Source organism: Dermacentor variabilis, chromosome 1 (assembly GCF_050947875.1).
Source record: "Dermacentor variabilis isolate Ectoservices chromosome 1, ASM5094787v1, whole genome shotgun sequence".
NCBI lineage: Eukaryota > Metazoa > Arthropoda > Arachnida > Ixodida > Ixodidae > Dermacentor > Dermacentor variabilis.
In genome coordinates, this window is record NC_134568.1 from 202,848,059 (window position 1) to 202,869,071 (window position 21,013).

The 21,013-nt window shown below is 45.0% G+C and overlaps 1 long non-coding RNA gene across 1 annotated transcript; it reads left to right on the forward strand.

The window, feature by feature from the left end:
- Window positions 1-13,085: 13,085 nt before the first annotated feature.
- On the forward strand, window positions 13,086-16,358 carry LOC142572739 (uncharacterized). Its single transcript, XR_012826136.1, has 2 exons — window positions 13,086-13,263; window positions 15,168-16,358. It is a non-coding gene; the product is annotated as an uncharacterized LOC142572739 (long non-coding RNA).
- The last annotated feature ends 4,655 nt before the right edge of the window (window positions 16,359-21,013 follow it).

The following is a 21,013-nucleotide window of genomic DNA, read 5'->3' on the forward strand; positions in this document are numbered from 1 at the left end:
GTTGAGGAAAGATTTTGCATACATAACTGAATAAAAGATGTGTGCCAAACCTTCTTTGCGCCTTCTCTGCTGAACCGGTTTCGAGCACATGGAGTGCTGACTTGACGTCCGACCATTGGCGTAGCCAGGGTGGGGGACTCCCTCAAAATTTTCTGATGAATCCTACTGCCTTCCCCCCTTTCCCACGGAACAGAAATTTTCAGAAGGAGGGCTCAGAAAGAGCGACATGGATGATAGGCAGAGGCTGAATATCAAAGCTAGTCGAGGGCTAGCGGTGGTTCGAAGGGAGTGGGACGGGGGGTCACGGGGTCTGTTCGCTCTCCCGTGCACACGCACAAAAATTTGGAGGACGCTTAAGCTTCGCCTTTAATAGTGGAACGCGATAGCATTCAAAGATCCCTGACTGCTTCTCACGCCTCACGGCAACTGCAGCGTTTTTAACGGTAATGTTTACCTGGAAACGCTTGCCGCGAACGCTATGCACGAAGGCGAGCTTTGGCGTGGAACCGCGGCCTCTTTTGTGGGCCACGACGCGGTAGAGTCACTGGAAAAACTTCAGAGTGCCGCATGCGGGCCGGCTGAGTTAGAGCGCAGGCAGCGCAGGTTCCCTACGTTTTTTGTGTTCCGATTGTCGCGCTCGCATTTGACTGCAAGGAAATCATGCCTGGCTGCTGCGCCTTCGGACGCAGCAACCGAGCGGAGTCTGGTAAGACTTTTTCTAGATTCCGACCGGGAAAATGACCGAGAGCGTCGTTCTGCGTGGTTAGACAGAATCGACCGGGAGAACTTCAAGCCTACAAAGAATATCCGCGTGTGCGAGGTATAAGTACACCATGCTTGTGCTTTTCGGCACTGTTTTAGAAGATATTTAAGCGAAATGCACGCAGTGTTAGCGATGCCACGGAAATAGGAGTTCATTGCAGGGATCGTTCGTGTCTTGCACGCTTGACGCGCGTACACGTGTACGCGTTTGTTGCTCAACACACGCGGTTATTCCGTGCTCGTGGCACGTGAAGGCACACTTGTCGCGCGAGGATTCCGCGTTCTCACGTGCACCAGGTACTCGCATGATTTCTCCGCGCACATGAGCGCGCTCTCGCCTCGAGTCACTCGACCCATATGGCACTTGTTTGTCGCAGATCGTGACGATCACAGTCAATAAAAATATGGTCAATACGAGGCCCATGATACTTCCTTTTTTCCACTTATCCTTTGCTCATTTATGCATACGCATTTCGAGCTTGAAACCAATGACCAGGTGATATTCACATCACATGCTTCAAATTTTGAGCTTGTAAGCCGAGCACATGCAATGAACTGAAGTCAGCATACATATTATGTTTTATGTTGAAATGCTACGGTGCATACCCAAATAATGTTGTGCTTGATGCATAACAAGAAATACAAAACAACAGAACACCCAGTAGCTTTAGTTTCACTCTGGCACTATGCATGTTACGTAAACCGATCTAAAAGCATAAGAATTTTATACATCACCTATTTAGCTTAGAAAAAGATAGTGCTGCGTCACCAGCAGGCGATCCTGCCTTTTTTTATACATGCAGCAAAACTTGGCAGTCTAAGAAAACAGTCATAAATAAGTTGAGAAGAGTAGCCGCTCATGGGGGGGGGGGGGGGAACGCACTAGACAGCCGCGTTCTTAAATCGCAATGTAGCAAACTCTCGCTCATTATCAGTGTACAGAAGTACATATACGTCGCTGTAATCACGCAAATGGCTCATATTGGCCTTCCACAAGATTTAGTGCGCAATATGGTCATCGAAGTTGGTTTTTACGCCTGCTGTGCACAGATCGTCTTAAGATCACGGCCAAACACCTGTGCGCACACGGCAGTCGCAGTGTGTCGTGCGTATACGGCGGACGAAGTCGCCCGGTAGAATCGAGAACGCGCGGTATCCGTTTCACTGGCGTAGCTAGGTCGTCTGGCACCCTGGGCCGATAGCTCTTCTGTCACCCCCCCTCCCCCCGGGTGTAGTCGAGGAAGTCAAGGATATCGACAATTTTCGGGTGTCTTCAGACGTATATATGACACCCCCCCCTCCTGGTACACTGGCCCCGTGCACCCGCCCCCCTTCCCCTTCGTTGCTACGCCAGTGATCCTTTTACAAATTAAATTAAATGTATCCGATCTAGCTCGTGAAATTATATAATGAACGTGCGTGCCTGTGACACTGTCAGGTGTTAGTTTCGTCCTGCTTGGAAGCATTCAATAGAAGCCGACGGCGGTCCACGATGTTCATGCCCAAAAGCACAAGCTTGCCTCATTCCGGCTCGTTGCTCGCTCCGCGGAAGGGGAAGAAAAACGCGTGCATAAGCTCCCGATGGCAGCGCTAAGCTGCTGCCCACAATCGTATAGCACAGTTCCAGCAGTAAACACGATGGGCGTGCAAAACAACCACCGGCTGCATTGCTTCGCACAAAATTACATTTGATTTTCGTTCTTAGCAACCATTATTTCAGGGCAGAAAGTATTTGTGTTTCAGTAAACACTCAATCCGATGTGTCACCGAATATCAAGCTCTTCCAACAAGGCGGCCCTCCCGCGACGCAGTCGGCTTGGAAGGTAAATGGCGGTGGCCGCTCAGTGTTGCCAGTCAAATCCCGACCTCTGAAATTTTTTTTTCCAGTGACTCTACGACGCGGCGGAGGCGAGCGCCAGCTGGATTTAAGACATGGAACCGGGCGCAGCTCCGTGGCCCCATGGTGGCCCCCAAGACATCCACCGCGCCGGCGCGCGCAATATGGCTGACGCCACGGCCGGACTGTGAACGCCACGGCCGGTTTGTGTGTGTATGAAGGGGCTTCTTTGAGTTCTCGCGTAACAGAAATCTGTTTCTCATATAGTCAAATTGCAATCCGAGAGTTATCATATTGGTAGGTTGTGTGCAAGTCGTAGTTTACAATTTTTCTACGCATTTTAGCTTGAGAAATTAAATTATTTCAGTGAATTCCTTGCATCATATTGAAGGTCTGGGTATATGTGGTCCTTGCACCTCTCCTCCGTTGGATTGCTGGTCTTTTAAATCTCCTAGGCCTTTCTTATCAGACAGTTCGTTATTTTGCACCCTTTACCTAATCAGGCGGTGAACTAGTTCGCGCTTCTCCTCGCCGAGTGCTCCTACCAAGTTTGGTTGGCACGCCGCGATGCAGTTTTCGGTGGGAGGGCACCGGGCGTTCACGAAGTGCTTGCGAAAGCACGGAAGGAGGTCTGGAGCGGCACCGCTTGGGCGAGAAGTTTCTCGAAGGGTGGGCCCGTCCTGCAGTGATTTTTGATGTGTCAGGTGGAAAACTATTCATTAAGTTATGATGCATGCTCCTAAGGTCGCTCGACTCGGCCGTGTGCGCCAGTCGATCTACGGGGTTTTGTTTGGTTCAATGGAACCCAGAGCTGTAACCGGTGGTGGCGCACCCTTGGTTGGTCGCGCTGTTCCGCAGACGGCTTTGGTGCTCTCCATGGTTGTATGCCTTGGCCTCTTTTGCGCCGAGGCAGTCCGAGGGTCAGTCAGGCTTGAGTCCTGTAAGACCGACATGGCTATTTGTGTGTTGAGTGCAGTAACTCTGTGTTGCTGCACCACAACAGCCCCCTTGTCCGGGAAGGACCGTTGGCCCGAACCAAAGCCCCCCGCCCAGTCAACCCGGGTTAAGGGGGGGAACCGGGGTCAATGTATCGAATGATGCTGGGTTGATGAGTACACGAAAGCTCATGGACGCGGCGCCTTCAAAGGTGCCAAGTCCTCTTCCCATCTGACAACGGTTCCTTAACGCTGTCGCGCTAAGATGTCTTCGCTGTACGCACAGAACAAATAGGCGAAAACTGCGGCATACTACGCGTCTGCATCAGCTTGCGTCCGCTTGTAGGAAAACGATTACACTTTGTGGAAGAAACAAAGAGAATCTTGCTGGCCATACTGGCAATGGCTGACACACAGGCTATAAAGGGGGATGGTGCAATGAAGAGGAGACAGAATTGCAAAAAGCATGGAGGGGAGAGCAAAAAAGTACAGAGGGTCTATTTACAATAATTACAGTATTTAGAAGAATGAATATTAGTGCAATTTACTCAGACATTTCGCATCCCGTGCAGAAGACACATGCTAATGGGCATGAATTGATGCAAGCCGACGGGCTATTGTATCCCGTAGGATTCCAGAAATTTTCGGGCCCCTAGCTGCCCTAGCTTCGTTCACGACCGGTGTCGATGCGTTTTCGAAGTGATCGCACAAGTTCATCCGCGTCGCTGCTGCCCCCAGGCGCGTATGCTTATATGACAGGCACAAAGCGATTACAGAAGGGAAGAAAAAGAAAAGCTGCATTGCAGGGAAAATTGACAAGCATGAAAAAAAATTGTTGAAGCAACCGCACATTTTTTTTTTTGTTGAAAGAATGATGACCTTGTCGGTTCTCTGGAGAAAGACCAGCCTTTGCTCAGTTTTTGTCACCGGTTGCGCACGAAAGTGTACCACTAACGTGAACCTCCGTCGATAGGAATTGCTCAGCCTGATCTCGATGCTTGCAGAAATATGTGCTACTTGCAAGCATAATTGAGGTGTAGACAGAGCGGCGACGAAAAAAAAAAAAACATTTTCACCTGTAGGACCTCCCTTCCCTTGAATCCAATGTTCAGGGCCGCAATGTTTTGGAGCACACTCCTTGCGCAAATTGGCGCAAGCAGTGTGGTGCTTTCGTAGAGAAAAGTAGGAGAAAGGTGTCACCCGGCGCCTGTGGCAGGCAGAAAATTGCGACGACTCCGCCCAAGGTGCGCCTGAACCTCATTCCGGATTGTTTTAACCAGAATAAAAATTACACACACAAATAAATGTGGGACAAGCGCGCGCATAAAACTTCTTGGGCATTGAGCTCTCCGCCAGGCCTTCGTGTCGTCGAAGAGCTTCTCATTTCTGGCACTTGAGCGAATCATCGGCCCGCTGCGCGGAAAAAACGCAGTCGATTTGCTTGTCTATTGCGACGAAATACTGCGACTTGATTGTCTAGAAAACGCATAGTAGGCCACCCCCCCCCCCCCCCCTCCTTTTTTTCTTTTCCCTGTCTCTGACTTTTTTCATTATGTAAATAAACTTGAGGGAAGCTTGACTGGACACGCATCAAAGGCGTCAAGAACGAAGATGGCGCAAAAATATGGACATAGGGAGAGCGTCTCGTCAGTACACAGTCTCTCGACACCCCACAGCCATGGCCAGTCACCTAGCTGATGCTCACCTACCCCGTCGTAACACGTGCTGCTTGCTGCTGAGAGCCCATCCTAACAAAACGTCTCCGTAGCATTCAGAACAGCCAGATCTCAGGAGACATAACACTTTCAAATCTCTCGGAGCTGTTAGTGCTTATTTTACTGCGAGCCAAGGATGCCGTGATTTTACAAATGCTTCTAGCATAGAAAGCAGCCCTGCGTGGCGCTGTTTGCCTGATCGATGTCCGAGTGCGATCAAATAATGATATGTGTCGCGTGACGACGACTATATAATACCGTGTTGGCAAGTTCTCTCCAACAATCTCTTCAAGTCGGACAGCAAGTCACCGAAAGTGAGTGCAACTTGCATCATATATGATACTGTCGAAATTCTAGTGCCAACGCTCGTTCCTGTATTTTGAATGTAGACGCCGAGCGCAATTGAGTAATAGGCGACTTGCAAAATAGTGCCCGTCCTCTTACGTGCGTAGTCGTGGCCGAACCACTCGCTAGAAGATATAGTATTATCGTAGACAGACGGCTATCATGGGCTCCCCAAATAAGAGCATTAGAGGAGAAAGTCAACTCCCTAATTAACATTCTTAGTGGATTTGCTGGAGTGAGATGCGCTAGTTCAACCTCTTCCTTATTACGCATTCACTCGGCAATCATTAGACAGAGAATAATACTCTGTTCCTGTGCTACATCGAATATCCTGTAATCTAGAGGAAACAATTCAAAGATTGCTAGCTTTTAATAGATGAAGCGCCAATAGTGACGGCACACCAGGAAGGAACAAAGACAAGACAAGGCGCTACTTGCAACTGTTTATTGAAGTCAAAGGAACGATCTCCAATGACTTACTCGCATACTGTGCAGGGCATTTTATCTGATTGTAAACAGCAAGACAAAGGCTTAGATGTTACTTTTGAACTAGCCAAGGATAACAGCTTGCAGTTTTTAGATCTTGACATAACCCTTACTAACAAAGGTTCCTGCTGGATGTACCGACCCCGTCCCGCAAGGAATTGTTGCCGTATGAGTCTACACACTCCAAGACTGTAAAACGTGCCATCGCCACTATGTGCCTGGAATCCGCCCTGAAAAAATCGTGCTGTCATAAGGCACAAGAAACTTTGACGAACCGATTTTGAAGTTGAGGAAGTCTAGCTTTCTTCGGTTTTAAACGCACTTTCGGAGGCCTTATTGAAAATGAAGTGAAGAAGGTCAAACACTCGAAATGAAAGCTAAACCAGTGGTGATACTGTATTCTCATAAAGTGGCGCATAATCTTAAACATGTTGCCATGAAATACAAAATTCCTGTGGTTTTTTCCGCGCCCCAAAAACTTGCTGCTTTGTGCCGCCTGATTGCTTCAGATGACTCTAAGAAAGTAGGGTTTTCTGTTAAACATACAAACCATTTTGTTAAGTGTGAAGAAGGGGTCGTATACCGCATACTGCTGAAGTGTGGGAAAGAGATATCGGTCAAACAGACCGATGTATTAATGAACGCCTGCGGGAACATAAGCTTTCATTGAAAAATGGATATGTTTCAAACTTTCTGCTTCATTGCAAGGCCTGCGGGAATGAGAATAAACAAGTATGTGAAGCAAGGCTTTATGATACAACAATCATGTTTAATAGTAAAGATTCTGTGGCGCGTGACTTGTTGGAGGCCAACCAGATTAAGAAAAGTGGGGACGCCTGTATCAGCACTCCGTCTCTGAATATTTACACAAATGAAAGCATGTTTTTAGGTAAGCTTTAGATTTTGATTAAACGCGATTCCCTTCATATATATCTTCAGTGTTCTCGCAAGTGCGCATTCACATAATCAGTGTTTCTCTTTTTTCGTTCCACTCTCCCCATGGCTATATAATCAGCCACCTTTGATTTCAATAAACAGTTGCAAGTAGCGTCTTGTCCTGTCTTTGTTCCTTCCTAGTGTGCCGTCACTATTTGCGCTTCATCTATTGAAAGCTATGCACCAACTAGCGCCACAACGTGTTTTATTGCAAACATTGCTAGCCAGAAGCCTTCGCATATGTCTTGGTGTACAGCGTACATCTGCCAGTGCTTTGGTAATTGCTGAGTCCCGCCAACCAGCTTTTCATGCACTAAGATTTACGGAAACTTGTCACTTATTTCGTTTGGCAACACAACACGCTAATCATCCACTATGCCAAGAACTTCAGCATAGAACCGCTTCACGCATACATGAAGAAATAAAGCGGTGCAAAAATTACTGCCTGCTTATGAATACTGGATTATTTGCGCAACTCATTCCCCATGGCATCTAGCAATTCCAGAAATAGTCACTTCAATTCCTGTAGTAGGTCGCCAATGTAATATTCCCGTAGTCACGATAATGCAATTTATCACATTTTACACTAAGTACGTAGATCGCATTCACGTGTATACCGATGCATAATGGTGAAAACAAAGCTGTGCATCTGCGTTTTGTATACCTGCATACCCAGAGAAAAGATCTTATAAGCTTTGCCAATTTACAAAGTCCACAACGGCAGAACTTTGCGCAATACTTTCTGCTTTGCGTTGCATATGTCAGCAGTCAGAACCACTTCGCTGGGTAATTCTGAGTGACTCACAAGCCTCATTGCTGTGCTTAAATGAAATCAGCTTAAGAAAAGAAAACAGCACATTGACATACGAAATACAGAAGACATACGCCATAGCGAAAGAGCGACAACATGACATAACTTTCCAGTGGATTCCAAGTCACTGTGAAATCATACGAAATGTAACAGCTGATCACATGGCACGTGCAGCGCATCAAGAGAATTAATTATCACTACTTCCTCCAGCGGCGAGTGATGCACGATGTCTATTGAACAAACTATGCGGTAGATTGTCCAAGGAAACTTAGTTCATTAATGATGCACAGAACTCTCAATTATACAATATAGATCCTGGAAAAGAATTCATTATTCCGCTTAAAATTAGTCGCTCTGTTGAAACAACAGTTCATAGGCTTCGAGTTGGCACTACCTATACTAAAAGCTTCCTGTATAGGATAAGAAAAACTAACATTGCTAACTAACAACTAACTAACTGAATGTGAAGAGGCTGAAGAAGACATAGAAAACCTTCTTCTACACTGTAAAATTCATGATGCTCCCTGCAAGAACCTTTCCAAAAAACTACTGGATAGACGGCCACTATACTTAGGAAAAATTTTCGGTCCATGGTAAACAGAAAAACTTCAAACCATCGCTGTGCGCGCCTTAGTACAGTTTTTGGAGGAATCAAAAATATCGCAAAAATACTAAGTCATACAATAGTTCTTTCTCCCATTGTTATTATTGACAGGAACCCTTAATTGCATGTTCATCAATTGTGTCTTCGTGTTCATGTAGCCTTTATATATGTTGCACTTAGAGTGCGGCATTCAAGCGCCCAACATCTTCAGTGTGAGCATCTTGTTTTTGGGAACATTTATGCTGTGTGAACGCATGTGTTGCGTGTGAACATTTCGGTTTTGTGAGTATTCATGCTGTGTGAACTGTTCTGTTGCGCGAACATTTATATATATTGCAGTACTGAGACTCTGTACGGGAATGTTCGTTCATATGTTTGTTTGTCCGGTTTGGTGATTGTTGACAGCATTCCGACGATAACAATCACGTAAGAGAAGAGGAGTAGCCGGCGCACACACAGGCACCAACTTCTCCTTGCAAACATTTAATAAAAAAAAGCAGCGCTTAGCTCCGCCGTGACCAGCGCTGCAACAATTTTCTTTTTGCTCCTTGCCTTTCTTGCTAGTGCCTTTATTCACCCTTACTTCTTCTGCGTTAAGTAAATAATTAAAGGATACATCAGTCCTTTTTCCGTTCATTTGAAACGGATAGCCGGCGCAATTTTATGAACTGTTTACAAAAATCCAAGCTTGTTGTCTTTCTCGACTGTTTGAAGTTCTATATATTTTATTTATTTCATGCAATCCATCAATTCTAACGCGAATTTTAGCTCTTCTCCAGAGGCTCTATTGCTCGCCCTAACTGTATTCTCTCAAGGGGAGGAGCGCGATTTCGAAGGCTTAAAATTTTTTGGGAAACATTGTTGTCCTAATGGTTCCCGACCCCACACCTAGCCACCGAGAGGAAATGTATTGTTGTGGTTCTAGTGCTTTTACCATCACCGAAACCTAGAAGATCGAGTAGTGTGTTTTGGGGTGGTAAAGGCGAAGCTTTTAACCGGTAAGAATACATTTTCCTGCTAGTATGTGGACGAGGATATTGTGCATGGGAAATACATCTCTCGCACATGCGTAGACTATATCTTCAAATGGGTTACGTTGTTCAAGATGAGTTTGTAGACGCGGCTGCTTATATGAATACTTGAAAAAACAGCACTATAAGCGGGGCTAAGCAAGAAAAGACAAGACCGGGCGCTGTCTTCTTTTTGTTTGGTCCCGTTGTTAGCACTGTTCGTTTTTCCAACTCATGTACCAACTAGGTCATCAATATACGTTATATAAGTGCATCAATTTGTAAAATAAATGGTGTAGTCTTTTTTATATAGCAGGTTTCTTTTTAATATAGCATAAGGATGATAGCATAATTGGATGCGAAGTGTATGCACGCCTTAGCAATGAAAAACTATTGTCAGAAGTTAAGCAAAGTGTTGTTGCGGGGAAACGTGTGTTCTTGCTTGTATATATATATATATATATATATATATATATATATATATATATATATATATATCAGAAAGCCAACACACAAAAGACACCAAGGACAGCATAGGGGAAATTACTTGTACTTACTACTTGAATTACAGAAATAATAAATTATTTGAAATGAAAGTTGATGAAAAAACAACTAGCCGCAGGTGGGATACGAACCCAAGTCTTCGCATTATGCGTGGTATGCTCTTACCGATTTAGCTACCGCGACGTTGTTCTACCATCCACTGTCTGGGGTATTTATGTTTATCTACTAGAACTTAACCCTGGGAGTATTATTGACCAGTTGCCTTTACGAAAAAAGTTCACGTACACGTGACACCTGTGGCAGAAAGGATGTTCCACATCCGCCGCCAAGGCCGTGAGTGGCGGCGCAGGCTAACACTCCCAGGGTTAGTTCTAGTGGATAAACATAAATACCCCAGAAAATTGATTGGAAAACGTCGCCGCCGTACCTCAATTAGTAGTACCAGCGCACGCGTAATGGAAAGACGTAGGTTCATATCCCACCGGCGGCCAGTTGTTTCTTCACTGACTTTCGTCGTTTCTTTAATTCAATTAATAAGTACAAGTAATTTCCCCAATGCTGTCCTTTGTGTTTTGGCTTGTTCTCTTCTTTGGTATGACTAATAAAAATCGGGTCCCTCAGTTTCCTTTCTTCCCGTTCACATATATAATACACAGGGTGTTCTAGCGAACATTTTCAAAAATCTTTAAAGGTTGCCTGGCAGATATCACAATTCTAGTTCATGAGCGGGTCTACTCGAAGCGGCGGACAATACTTTCACAAAAAAATTGAGATGCAAAATGACTAAAAAAATAAATTATTGGCTTTTACGAGCCAAAACCACTTTCTGATTATGAGGCACGCCGTAGTGGAGGACTCCGGAAATTTGGACCACCTGGGGTTCTTTAACGTGCATCTAAATCTAAGTACACGAGTGTTTTCGCATTTCGCCCCCAACGAAATGCGGCCGCCGTGGCCGGGATTCAATCCCGCGACCTCCCGCTCAGCAGCCTAACACCATAGCCGCTGAGCAACCACGGCGGGTGCAAAATCGACTAATTATAAACATGCAGTAATTAAAGTTTAACTAATTACATTATGGCCCATATTGCAATTTACAAATTATAGCCGTGGAGTTAGCAAGGTGCGTCCACTTGGAACGAATTTTCAAGATGACACCAGTTTCGAGATATTAATTCCCGAACTTTGCGGCGAAATGTATAGGCGCTCCAGTTAATTTGTTAACAAAGCGTTGTTGTGTGCACTGAAGAACACAAGTAACTGGAACGCCAATGCATTTCTCCGCAAAGTTCGGGAATTTATATCTCGAAACTGGTGTCATTCTGAGAATTCGTTCCAAGTGGATCCGCCTTGAGAAGTCCACTGCTAGAATTTGTAAATTGCAATATGGGTCATAAGATAATTAGTTAACGTTAATTAGCGAATTCTTGTTAATTAGTCATTTTGCATTTCAATCTTGTGCAAGTAGTGTCCGCCGCTTCGAGTAGACCCGCTCATAAACTACAATTGAGCTATCTGCCACAGGCAACCTTTCAAAAATTTTGAAAGTGTTCGCTGAAACACCTCGTAATACTATATAACTTCAAGGTAGAAGTATACATCTATAGTATCCGCAAGGTTTTAATTGAAAATTTGATGCACTTCTTGACAAACAACTATTTATTGTTGACGTTACGGCCGGAAACCGATCTTTTTCAAGTCAGGAGAAACTATTCAGTGGTAAGAAGAATTGTGGGGTTTTACGTTGCCAAAACCAGGATCTAATTATGAGGCACGCCGTAGTGGGAGACTCGGGAAATTCGGACCACCTGGGGTTCTTTAACGTGCACCTGAATATAAGTACCACGGGGTGTTTTTGCATTTGGCCCCCATGGAACTGCGGCCGCCGTGGCCGGGATTCTTTCCCGCGACCTCGTGCTTAGCAGCCCAACACCATAGCCACTAAGCAACCACGGCGGGTCAGTTCAATGATGGTAAGAATGCATTGTTCTGTTTGTCGAGCCAAACGTCGACAATAAGCGGTTGCTTTTCAACAAGTACATCAACTTTTCAATTGAGATAGATAGATAGATAGATAGATAGATAGATAGATAGATAGATAGATAGATAGATAGATAGATAGATAGATAGATAGATAGATAGATAGATAGATAGATAGATAGATAGATAGATAGATAGATAGAGATGTGGTGAAGGAGAGGGAGGAAGGGTAGTGATCGACGGAGCACACCAGAAATAAATTTCTGACTGCGCCGCATGCAAGGAAAATAGACAAATGGGCATGAAGGCAGACCTGCAATATATGTACTTGTATTAAGCTTACAATTTATGCTTTCAGGATACTTCACATTTATGACTTGAACTTCAAAGTCATTTAATATTAAACTGCGGAAAGCACGTGCGCGGGCACCTTAATCACGTATTCGCGCTAGGTTGTGGCCTAGAACGCAGTACAAACACGTGATATAACATGTGAGATGTCCAAGGTACTACTTAAAAGCTACATTCAATACCTTGTGTTTATCTGACATCAGTAGCTTTGAATGCGCTAATCTATATGAATATAGCAACCCTTAGCGTCACTAATTTGTCTTCTTTTGGTAGTAAGATAGTGCGTATGCGGTTTGAACAGACATATCTTTATGATCCCATCGTGTGAACGCGTTCGACCTTTTTGTTAGTTCGAACACCTTCATCGACGAAGTAAAGGTAACGCTTGCATCAAGCTCACATTTCAGCCCATCACATCAGTTTAGCAGGACGGAATGCAAACTGAAAAGCAAAAATACTTTTTACACCCGATGAGTATATTTTTCTGGGGAAGGCCACACGGCCTTCCATGCTTTCTTTTTTTTTTTTTTGCCTGCCCCGTCAGATTGTGTTTCCCCTCCTCGACCGCTCTCTCCGCCTCATCTTGGAAGCGGCTGAGTCAACATCACGAGGGTGCTGGGGCTAGTTCCCTGTTGATTCACCCTACTTTCTCGCAGGATTGCTCGGGGACGAAAGTTCGCGTTGTTTGTCCAGACACCTGACGGATTGCCGAACGGCGAAACAGCGCCGCCTTTTATTTTCTGCCGTATGCCAAGCACGACACGGCAGACGTTACAGGCGTCCTGTTAGAACAATAATGATTCATATTTTGGGACCTGTGGCAGTTTTCTGGGACACGTCGCATGCTCACATCGTCCTTGTTGCGCGAGAATCAGTTCGTCGATCTTTAATACGTTAGTGAGGCCTCGAAAAGGCGACAAAAAAGTACTAGTATGGCATATAATGTCGCACTTGGTTTCTTCATGACATGCATGATTTCCACTATGCGTAAGTTTCACTTTAAGGCACCGAATATTGTCTAGAAGCTGAGATCCAAGTGAACTAGTGCAGGTAGGTGAATCGAGGCACACTGTAGTGCGCTGGTCTGGTGTGTTAATATTTGCTACCCGCACTTGTTTAACGTGAATCTAAATCTAAGGCAATAAGACTAGTGTTTATTGCATTACACATCAAAAAGAGCGCGGCCGTCGTGACTGGGATCGCAGACTGTGATCCCGTGTTCAGTAACATAACACTATATGTGAAAGAGACCGTGCTACTCGTAAAAGTGTAAGTTCTAGATAAACGTATATTACTGCCTGCTTGCTATGAAGGAAGAAAATGGTAAAAAGCCTTAGCTATCGCGCACATAGACAACGTCAATGAGACAGATCATATCTTAATGGTGGTGGTACAGGCGAGTATAAGGATTACCTACTTTTAATGTGGAAATCTGGAAGGCACTGCCCTTTATTCTCTCGCTCACTCAACGTGCATTCTTGATTCGCGAGCACTACATAAGTGCATTTTTGCCTGCACCTAGGTCCTTTGAAATACTGGCCTCTTGGATTCGTGTAAATGCTAATAAATGAAACTGCTTGCATAATTTCAAATAATGGAAACACGTTAATATTTGTAGTCTGTAATCAATGAAGGTGCTTGCATGATTTCAAATAATGGAAACACTTTCATATTTACAGTTTGTAAATAATGAGACTGCTTGCATGATTTCAAATAATGGAAATAGCTTCAGGCAATGTACCATTTTTATGGTCTTCGTTTTCGTGTAACTGTCGTGAAAAAGGCGTGTTATGTTTAAGCATTCGTTAATTAGAAAGCATAATTTACGGCCTTTGGCTTACAAAAATTTTGTCGGGACATGTTATCATAACATTAAAACAGGTATGAATAGGTTCAATGTGTTTACGAATACTGCTCGAAATTTGCAAGGGCTCATAAATTAAAGGTTAGCGTCGTAAACTTCTACCGACAATGCAGGTTTACTAGGTTGGATAATTATAGGAGCAGCTACGACGCACCTCCCACGCAACAAAATCTTGTGGTTATGAGTCCGTACTCAGATATATACAGCGAGTCTCTCACGAACCTATATAATGCTAATAAGTTTCATTTACACCTCTGCAACAAGACAGCGTATTTGTGGATACAGCCTATTCCAGAGGTACCTTTATTTCTTCAGCCAGGAAACCTGTTTGAAAAACAGTTAGCTTTTTTGCAAGTTTGTCATTTCGCCATCTCTTTGCTTAAGTGCGCTAGTAGGTCCCTGCAGCGTAAGCATAAGGTAGTTTATTTAAACTGCAGTATCTCTATGAATGGGGTTTCCTTTTGTCAAGCAAACCGAGTTGCAGTGGGCGAGCATGTACATCAATCGGAATCGGTTCAATACTCATCATGTCATGGATAGTCATACTGCACCAGTTTTTCTTATTTTTCGCTACTGCCTTCATAAACTTGTATCCTCCCGCACAAAAGAAACGAATAATGGAGGACTTACTATATAAATGATGCAGGAAAACGCATCCTGACAAGACAAGCACGACAAAAGATTGGGAAAATTGAAACGTAGGCGAATGGAAACAAAAGGTCTTTTTATGACTCCATAAACAAACATGCACGAGAGCATGGATATGGGTGAATTATTTATTTACTGGCAGGGTTGGCGCCGCCCCTCCTCACATGCCACATCTCATCTTACCGCAGTCGAGCATTTGCCTGCCAGCCATAGTTTCTTGTAGAATACTCATTTTTTCATTAGACTTGAAAGTATCTTTCCCTTGTAACTAATATGGTAGTATATATTTATTCTATTTCACACCTCTTGTACGTGTTTAATTGATTAGCGTTGTCTGAACAGACACTACGCACTTTTTCATTTCTTCATTAAAATGTAGGTGCCGCTTCCATACCAGGAAAAGCCGTGCTCCCAGAACACAAATCAAGAACAACCGACGATTCTCAAGTGCATCCCTTAAAACGCAATGCGAGAAACTTCCTTGGCTTCGATGGCGAAAGTATATCGCCTATTTTGCGGCTGCGAAAGAGACCGGATTCTCGCTTGCATCTACTTTCGCTTCAAAACAAGCCAGGTAATCGAAGCCCTCAGAGGCCGTCTCGATTTCAAGCTTTGCCGTCATGGCCAGCCCTTTTCAGCTATGCCTACATACCGAGTCCGTTCAAGCCCGAATTTCTGGATCAACTTCCTAAGCCATGGGCTCCGAACCGTGTAGAAGGCGAGAAGGTAACGCCCTTCTGGCATGGCGTCTACGTCGTGCTCCCTGGAGGTGCGCCAAATGCGACGGGTCGATACTGGTGTTGGAGCTTTGTTTGGCCACCGAAGAGAAATAAAACTACTAAGCCGCCGGTGAGCAATATCCCTGGAGGCTCTACAGCAAAACCTGATGGTTCGAGTCGAGCAGCAACAAAAGCCACTGAACCCATGTCGGAGAAACCCCATTCAGAAGTAACGCCACCTGGTCCTTTCACAGCGTCTCTGGAGATGAACGTTACAGAAGAGCGCACTCCTGAGAACCCTTCAGCTCAATCGACGCTACCTTCGCCCGAGGTGCAGACCTTCATGCCTCGATCACGTACTGCACTCACGACCCAGATGCCAAGGTTCACAGATGTGCCCAGCAGCGACCCCGAAGCAACCGGTGGTCAGAAGGTCGAAAATGCCGGACCGCATACTACGCCATTTAGTATTTCTGAGGTCCCAAAGACAACGGAATCGCCGCTCACCACCGCAAGCTGGATTGACGCTCCAATAGGACACGGGGGAACGACCCGGCAGAGTTCACCTTTTCCAGGCACTGAAACTCCCGGTACGGATACCATGACACCCTCCGTGGACATTACGATGAATGAAGTTCTCCCTTCTGTAAGCCAGAGTCCCAGCGGTGTTCTCGTGAACAGAGGAGTAGGAGTAGAAATTCGCAATTATACGGTACGATTTCCTGGTGTAATAAGGGATCACTAAAGGCAGGAGTAACTCGTGCAATTTCGTGACCTGTCAAGTTAAGTTGGTTGTGTTGTATAGCGGTTATGGTGAACCGGTGGAGAAATAAAAATTTGTGGTTATTTGATTTCCGAACTGAAGGAGGTTACCGTAAAAACGATGAGCTCCTTTGTATTCTTTGCCATATAACCAGCCATCGCTCCTAACAAAGGCATTTATGGTTATCACACCCGTCATCGTCATCATTATCATCGTATCGTCATTATCCTATTTTATGTTCTCTATAGGACGAAGGCCCCTCGCAGCGTTCTTCCATTACCCCTGTGTTGGGCCAGCTGGCCCTTCCTTATATTTGCAAATTTACTAATTTCACCAAATCCCACACGTCACTAAATCATAAATGAAGTTTAGACACGAGAAGCTAACACAAGTAGGATTCCTTAAGAAGTCATGAAATATTTAGAAAACCGATTTGACGCGTCCGAGCGCTCTATGCACAAGTGAGGCGAGAATATATGCTGGCGTATGCCGCATGAAGCAATGCCAAACTAAGGCAGTGGCAAGTGCGCGTCGTCTGCGGCGGCACGGTTCGAAAGATGCGAATTTCTCTGCAGCAGAACGGTGGCACCATACGTCACCGCACGGCGTGTTTCACCCTGCTTTGCCGCAGCTGTGACAAACGGAGCCACCGTTTCGTTGCTATGACATCGTGAGCTGCCTGTGTGCATGTGACCATAGGCTAGGCTTTCATCCTTCAATGCGGGCAGCCAACCTCAAGAAGACCACCGAAATAATGCCAAACTTCTGCTGCCGAGGTAAAATAAAGTGTAGCATAAGTCTACAGCACCATTCACTTCCCGGGAAGGGGCAAATAGGTTAGAAATGGCTACCCGTTTGGCCTCAAGCGGGTAAGCAGGCCTAAGCAGGCCAAGTGCAGCCGCGTCAGGGGATGACGTAATTTCCGTTGCATCAGTGCAACATGAGTACGTGGCAGACCTGGACAAGAAACGCTCCAGCAGTAAACAAGTGATCGCTGAGGGCGGGCAAGGGGTGGGAACAACTACAGTAGATATCATAGTTTCCCCGCTTAAGCGGACACCCAACTAGTTACGCGGTGAGGGGATGTCATCTGCATTTGGAGTTCTCAAAGAGTCTCCTTCTTAAGTACAAACCAGGACAATGGTGCTGGCGCATAAGGAACTGGCTAGAACCGCCGTATTAAGGATGACCCAGCTAATGGCCAAAGTGGCAAGATAGGACACAGCAATTGGAAAACGTCTCCATAAAGCTTGCAGTAAAGCGTTATCTCCTGAACACCATGTTGCTGCCGCCTCCTCTCCGCTGATAGGCTTACATATAGTGTGCGATGTATGACGCTGTTGAACAAGTCTAACGCGGTCGTTCCCGTAGTTTTTCATTGGATCTTTATGCCAGCCTCGATCTCCACCACTGGATAGGCCATCGCTGCCATCGCTATTATTCTGTACTGCGATATAGGACGTATGTTGCCAAAGGCGATGTTTCATAAATACTCAAAAGGCATGACGTCACGATTATTTGGCTATTCGAGCCCGTGAATGACCCTGCTCCGCCATTTGAAAAAGGTCTACTACAATCAATATTCTGCGTGGAAAATAGGATTGCACAAACGTGTAACAAACGAAATGAACTGCATGTATATCAACGCGTCGGTGTTCGTCTTATCGCGCAGTAGATGGCTAAGTTAACTTTAGGCAATTTGTAAACATTAGCGAAAGTATGCAAAAACACTTATTTACTGATATTACTAATTAGTATTTAACCAGAGCCTTTCAGCCTCACCGGCTTGAAGTGTCGGTGAACCGGTGGACGGCTGTCTTGGTTTACGAACTTAAGATAAGCGATATGCATAACACCTGTGAATAAAAAATAAGTAGTTGTAGGAAAGAAGCACATTATTTGACCAATGTATTTGGCTTCACCTTCTAAAGACCTATTGAGAAAGGTCCCAGCCTATAGAAGCGCACGCGCCTTCTTTCTTACATAAAACGAGCTGAGAGCTTCTGAGTATAGTATGGGCAAAGCATATCACACGTATCATGTTAGAAATTTGAAGTTACGGCACATACTGTAAGCCGCAATATAGGCTCCCATAAAGGAGTGCAAACTACTGTTTTCTTGTAAACAGCAAGTCAGCTCTTGCTGCTAGTATCACCCACCAGTCGCAATGAAATGACTTTGCAGTTAGTGGCGCAGAGGATGTACAAGTATTCACATGGAAATAAGTGATCGACCGCTTTCCGGAAAGCCGCAGGTTTTCATGGGACCACACTCTTCCGGCAGCAAAAGTGTGTGGACATCTCAATGTCACGACGAAGCGTACGCAGTGCGTTTCTGTACTGTTCGCAACAGGTAAGCCACGTAATGATTGCGTAATGACTTACAGATGTCTTAAAACTCAGCTTCCAAGGCATCAAATAGAATGCTGTGGGTGCAAGCACGACAAGCTACTAATAGGTCGGTTGAAAACTGCGCTTCTTGCTACATTATACGATAGTACTTGATAAACAGCACGAAAAGACGGGACAGGATTACGGAGCTCGTGCTGTCTATAATCTTGACACCGCTTTTCGCGCTGTTCTCTAGTATTGTCATACCTACAGGTATCTGATACTTTTGATGCAGAGGTGCCTCCAACAGATGGCGCCACAGAATCTCATCGATAATCGCATACCTGATGAACTCAAGCAAGCGAGGTGACTATTTGTCACCGCCTTGTTTCAAATGGAATGCCAATAAATCATGATCATCATCGTCGTAATCGTCGTCGTCGGGTCTAATAGGACATTCCGGGACTGTAGTCATACTTATCACGATTCACTGGTATGCCTCCTGTTTCGAACCATTCAAGCATGTGAAGTGCTGCCTGAAAACTTGTGCACAAAGCAGCTCGTTCGCTATAACCGTACGTAGGTGACCATAAAGGGCCAGTTCAACGCATGAAATATACATCCCCGTCTACAGTACCACACGGTTTTGGGCAAGGCGTGCACGATACCTAAGAAGAGTGCAAATTCCGCTTGTGTAATTTCTGCATTAGGAGTAAGTACACATCATGTTTATGCTTCCTCTGTATCTAATTTCAGTAAAAACAAAGTTCATTGCGACCAGCTTGCAATGAAGCTGCTGTGCAACGTGCAGACAAAAAGTGCACTCAATAAAAGCGCTGAAAATTTCGTTTAGTAATCATCAGATGCAGAAACTGTCGTTCATTGAATTACATTTCATGGAGTGCCCAGTCATGATTTCATAGGGCCGTCATTGGAAATTTGTAAGCAACATAGAAGAACCGACATGCTGGCAAAGCTTGCGCCAGAACTGTAGAAGAGCTCACCATTCCGTATTTATTATTTGCGAATTTCGAAATAATTCACGAAATTTTCGCGAAAAGATCTCAACGACTTATATTTTGAGGAAGATGTAACGTCACTCCTCTATAACCTAGACGACATTCAATCGATTGTTGAATTTTGAAGTGCAATGTCCCCAAGCAGCACATATGTACGATTAGACTTGATAGTATGGGGCTCCTAATTGTTGTCGACTGCCTGGAATATTTATTATGCACCCAAAGTATGGCTGTTGAGCGTTCACCGAGAGTTCATCGATGCGGCCACCGAAATCGGGAAACGAACCCGGGGCTTTGTGCACAGCAGCAGAACATTGCTTTCCTTCAGTGTCTGTCACTAAATGTGGAAACCCTGTTTTATTCGTTTCGTCTTGGTATAGCGTAATGTTCCGCCGTTTCACTACTTAGAAGGGTGATGGTTTGGGCTGGCTGGTTTTCCATGAGACTGCGTGGTGCAGCGCGAAGTGGGACAAGGGACACACAATAAACGAGGACAAGTGCTTACTGCCAACTGAAATTTTATTGTCTAGTACCGGGTGTTATATAGAAAAAACAGAAGGAAAACGACACGAGAAAAAGAAAGAATGGAGAAAATAAAAACAATAAACAGCGAAAAAATAAAAGATAATGGTTTTCTATATAACACCTTGCATCAGACAAGAAAATTTGAATTGGCAGTAATCCCGCCGTGGTTGCTTAGTGGCTATGGTGTTGGCCTGCTAAGCACGAGGTCACGGAATCGAATCGCGGCTGCGGTGGCCGCATTTTTGATGGTCGCGAAATGCGAAAACACCCGTGTATGTACATTTCGGTGCACGTTAAAGAACGCCAGGTGGTCGAAATTTCCGGAGTATACCACCACGGCGTGCCTCATAATCAGAAAGTGGTTTTGGCACGTAAAACCCCATATTTTGATTTTCAATTGGCAGTAAGCGCATGTACTTGTCTTTTGCCGTGTCCCCTGTCCCGATTCGCGCTGCACCACACAGTTGCCCTACTGTTCCAAGCCTGTGAAGTGGGGAGAAAGTGCTCTTGAAATAAAACTTCAAAAACATACAGAACGGGGAAATGTTTATTCGCGTCGTACTTCTACAGGTAATAAATAGTGAAGTGCCGACGCTTAAGGGACGGCATAAAAACTTTTGTACAATTTTTTCCGATCAAGCTGGTTCGGCGCCGTGCCACTGCGATACACCACATTGAGCAACTGCATAATATTCCCATAAAAGCGCAGTTTCCAGGTGTATACATTCGCGTTTCTCGGCCTGCAGTCTTGTTTGAGTGGAATACAATTATACTTTCAGATCAGTGGCATAGTCGCAAACTGTACTGAAGGCATCTTGCCTTGTATATAAGGCTTCCATTAGGCTCGCCGGCCCGCAAACCAAGTCAGT